A 5,000-nucleotide genomic window follows, 5' to 3' on the forward strand; every position below is an offset into this window, starting at 1 on the left:
AAAAAAGAAGAAAAAAAAAGAAAAGAAAAGAAGCTTCTTTTTCCATTTCGGTTAAACGATTCAGCCCCGTTTCGGTTGATTGTGGTGTTAAAGGTATTCTTACAATGTGAATATCAGAAACTCAGTAAAACAGATGATATTTTGGTAAATTAATTTAATGAAACAAAAATAGACGAACCAATAGTATCCACTATGTTGACGTTCTGTCCGGTACTGTAGAAAAAATATTCATGCTGAGATTACGTTTTATTGTAAATGTATTCCTCTTATAATTGACGTGATTGTGAAATTCCCCCCCCACCCCCCTTTTTTTTAATCAGTTTCGTGTCTGTTAAATTGTCGCGCGCGCGCGCGCGTGTGTGTGTGTGTGTACATTGTTGTTTGTTTTCTCTTCTAAAAAAAGAAATTTACAATCATGATGAAAACTAAAAGTCTAAAAGCCTTCCATGTAGCATCAGTCATTTTCCGAAAGGTGTGGGGGACGTTCGCGAATTGGAGAGGAGTCTTTAATTTCAAAGCCACGGATGCAAGAAATCCACTGGTGAAGGTGACGTGACTTCAACAAGAAGTGTAGAGGAACCAGTTATTATTATTATTATTATATTGTTGTTGTTGTTGTTTATATTATTATTATTATTATTATCATCATCATCATCATCATCATCATGTGACGGCGGAGGTGACTGGTTTGGCCACAGACCATCTTTTTTATTTTGCGGCGGTGAGAAGGTGGCAGGGATATAGACAAAGACAGGAAGTTCCCTATCGTTGTATATTGTACATAGCATTTTGTTGCCGGCGTTTGGGTCTTTGATTGTTATTTCCCTTTCATCTTCCTCTCCTCCTACCCCCTTCCTATCTCTCTCTCTCTCTCTCTCTCTCTCTCTCTTGACTGTTATTTCCCTTTCATCCCCCCCCCTCTCTCTCTTGACTGTTATTTCCCTTTCATCCTCTCTCTCTCTCTCTTGACTGTTATTTCCCTTTCATCCTCTCTCTCTCTCTCTTGACTGTTATTTTCCTTTCATCCTCTCTCTCTCTCTCTTTACTGTTATTTCCCTTTCATCCTCTCTCTCTCTTGACAGTTATTTCCCTTTCATCCTCTCCCCCCCTCTCTCTCTTGACTGTTATTTCCCTTTCATCCTCTCTCTTTCTCTTGACTGTTATTTCCCTTTCATCCTCTCTCTCTCTCTTGACTGTTATTTCCCTTTCATCCTCTCTCTCTCTCTTGACTGTTATTTCCCTTTCATCCTCTCTCTCTCTCTCTTGACTGTTATTTCCCTTTCATCCCCCCTCTCTCTCTCTTGACTGTTATTTCCCTTTCATCCTCTCTCTCTTTCTCTTGACTGTTATTTCCCTTTCATCCTCTCTCTCTCTTGACTGTTATTTCCCTTTCATCCTCTCTCTCTCTCTTGACTTATTTCCCTTTCATTCCCCCCCCCCTCTCTCTCTTGACTGTTATTTCCCTTTCATCCCCCCTCTCTCTCTCTCTCTCTGTCTCTGTCTCTCTCTCTTGACTGTTATTTCCCTTTCATATCCCCCCTCTCTCTCTGTCTCTCTGTCTCTCTCTTGACTGTTACTTGCCTTTCATCGCCCCTCTCTCTCTGTCTCTCTCTCTCTCTCTCTTTACTGTTATTTCCCTTTCACCCCCCCCCCCCCCTCTCTCTCTCTTGACTATTATTTCCCGTTTATCCCCCCCCCTCTCTCTCTCTTGACTGTTATTTCCCTTTTATCCTCTCTATCTCACTCCCCCCCCCTCTCTCTCTCTTCACTGTTATTTCCCTTTCACCCCCCCCCCCTCTCTCTCTCTCTCTGTCTCTGTTTCTCAATGTATATTTTTCTGTCTTCTTAAAAAGATTTTTTTAAAACAAAAACAAAAAACACTGTATAGTATGAATTTGACGATGTGATTTGTTTTGCAGATTGATTCGTTACAGTTTCGTTCTTTTTTTTGTGCGAGTTTCTTGTTTCTTTGTTTCGTCACTGTCCATAATGTTTGTTAACACTGACCATAGTAATACGAAAAATAATTAGGAACCTGTGTCACTTGCGATGAGTTTTTGATGATACAGCAGTCTTTTTATTATTATTTGTTTTTTATTTTTTAAAGACATGTTTCAATGAATGTAACGTGTACATCAGTATTTTCAAATAAAAGATTCATTGAATCAATGCATTTAGGTAAGTCGTGCAGTTTCATCCACTTTTTTTTTTCTCTTCTCTTCCCCCCCCCCCCCCCCCCCCCGTACCCCCCCCCCCCCCTTTTTTTTTTTTTTTTTTTTTTGGACAGTTGAGAGAAATGTTGTATATAGACAAGAAAATCTTGCACGTTAGACTCTGTGATGTGTGTGTGTGTGTGTGTGTGTGTTGCTCTTAGCAAAGATACTCAGGATATTTTTTTTCTGTGTTTTGGTTTTGGTTTTCTATTTTTGTTCTTGTTGTTGTTGTTGTTGTTGTTATAATTCGTTGAACTTAAAATTCTGATGTTTTAATTGATGAATTCCACGATTTAGATCCAGTTTTAGAGCCAGTTATATATATATTGCTGGAGTCCAGCCTTTCTCCTTTCTTCTTCAGTGGGGTCTCTTTCTTTTATAATGTATTTTAATAATTTATTTCTTTATTTGTTTCCATTACGAGGATTAGTTTTTTTTTTATCTGTGTATATAATTTAGTTCCAATTTGTTATTATTTTCATACGTATAGGACGAAAATCTTTCGTATTCAAGAAATAAATGCCATCAACTAAAATGAAAATTTGTTTCAGTGGGTCTTGTTCATAACTCGTGCGCGCGTATGTCCCATCCCCCACCTCCGCACCCTTCCCCGACACGCACGCGCAGGCACGTGCGAACACACAGATACACACAGACACACAGGCACAGAGAGAGAGAGAGAGAGAGAGAGAGACAGAGCAAATACACGCTCACGAAAGAAAGGAAGGAAGTAAGAACAAAAAAACATCCCCCCCCCCCCAAAAAAAAAAAAAAAAAAAAAAAAGAAAGAAAAGAGAGGGCATTTGCTTACTCACACACACACACACACACACACACACACACACACGCACGCGCACACACACACACAAACACATACACTCACACACACACATACACACACACACACACGTACACACACACTCACACACACACACACTCACACACACACACACATGCAAACAAGCACATACACACACACACACACACACACGCACACACACACACACTCTCTCTCTCTCTCTCACATACACACACACACGCATACACAAACGCGCTCGCTCGCACACACACACACACACACACACACACACACACACACACACACACACACACACACACACACACACACACACACACCACAGACATAACCCAGTGACACCTCAGGAGTCGGCAAGATCAAAAGACGAACACAAACAAAAACAAACCAAACCCGATGTGCCAGGAACACTCCAAACACACAAATCGTGATGACGCGAGACTGTCAGCAGTCTGGTGCGTGTGTGACTTGGCGCTATAATTAACTCATTAGAGGACATGCCAAACCATGTCATGGTTTGCAGTTTTGCCTTTTACCAAGTCCAGCAAGTAACCAGCCGCCGTGGCGAAGTGGTTAGCGTCGCGGACTGACGGCTGGGAGGACGCGGGTTCGAATCCCTGCGACTAAGCCATTATTGTCGTTGGTAGGGGGCTTAGTAGGTGGTGTCCTAAGTACGTAAAATCAGAACAGGCACCACTGAACACCACCGAAGTGACTCAGCAGCAGTGCAGGGTCTCCTCTGGTGTGTGGCCTCCTGGCGACCTAACATCGATGGTTCCCGTGTGGACTGCCGATGCTGGAACTGCGACGGACGAACCTGGGTGTGAACGTGTATGGGGGAATCTAAATGAGCGGCGTGGGAGTATTGCCACTGAAACGGTGCAGATGATGGGGCAGCAAAAAAAAAAAAAAAAAAAAAAAAAAAAAAAAAAAAAAAAAAAAAAAAGTCCAGCAAGTAATTTACTTTAACAACCACACTTCTTAGTTTATTACAAATCTTTTGATTCTATCCTCCATGTTGTTTTTTGTTGTTGTTTTTTTCTCTCCTGTTTTCCTCAACTCACCACCATACAATTCCCCTTCCCCCTCCCCCCACCTCTCCTACCGTTTATTTATTCATTTATTTATTTATATGAAGATATCAAATACTGACCAGTACCCTTGTGGCACAGGCCCACAGACCCCCTCCCATATCCTGCAGTCCTGCCCCACCTTCGACGCTCTGAGACGCCAGGCATGGCCCAGCCCGGTGGAGCTCCAGGAGAAACTGTGAGGACCGGTGGGGTCGCTGCGACGGACCGCGGACTTCGCTGTCCTGACCGGACTGAAAATCTAGCGTGGCCAGGGAACGCGGAAGAAGAAGAAGAAGAAGAATTTGTTTATCTATTCATTATTCATTCCTTCATTTATTTTTCTGTTCATTTCAATGATGTCATTCAAATGTGAAATTAAATCAGTACTCAACCTGATGTCTTCAATCATCACAATGAGACCAGGTGCAAGGAAACAGAATGGTTAACTCTCTCCATACGAACGGCGAAAGAGACGACGTTAACAGCGTTTCACCCCAAAATATTGCAAGCAGAAGGCTCTTATACTGAAGACGTGAATGTTGACAAAGAATACCACAATTCTGACGACGGAAACTAAAGGTTGGGTCATTCAGACACCCACTGGACATCCGAGGGATCTGTGTAGATGAGAAGAGAGGACTGGCTGTACTGAGTGACTCAAGACACTCATCAGCCAAAACACTGTCCGTGAGGGTCTGGGTTCGATTCCAAGCTCTTGCCCTTTCTCCCAACTGGGTTTGTGACTGGAAAATTAAAACTGAGCGTCTAGTCATGCGGATGAGACAAACTCCTTTGTTGTGCAGCACGCACGTGGCGCACAGAAAAAAAAAAGAACCCATGGCAACCCGGGTGCTCTCATCTGGCAAACTTCTGTAGAAGAAATCCACTCTGATAGGT

The 5,000-nt window shown here is 42.5% G+C and overlaps 1 protein-coding gene across 1 annotated transcript in view; it reads left to right on the top strand.

Annotated features, from left to right (window-relative positions):
• The window catches only part of LOC143298698 (electrogenic sodium bicarbonate cotransporter 1-like), a 72,005-nt gene extending 71,205 nt beyond the window's left edge, over positions 1 to 800 (top strand). Inside the window, exon 23 of the mRNA XM_076611595.1 lies at positions 1 to 800. This exon is cut by the window's left edge and continues 1,443 nt beyond it. The gene's annotated coding sequence lies outside the window, so the exon portion shown is untranslated.
• The last annotated feature ends 4,200 nt before the right edge of the window (positions 801 to 5,000 follow it).

This window comes from Babylonia areolata, chromosome 2 (assembly GCF_041734735.1).
Source record: "Babylonia areolata isolate BAREFJ2019XMU chromosome 2, ASM4173473v1, whole genome shotgun sequence".
In the NCBI taxonomy this organism is placed as follows: Eukaryota; Metazoa; Mollusca; class Gastropoda; order Neogastropoda; family Buccinidae; genus Babylonia; species Babylonia areolata.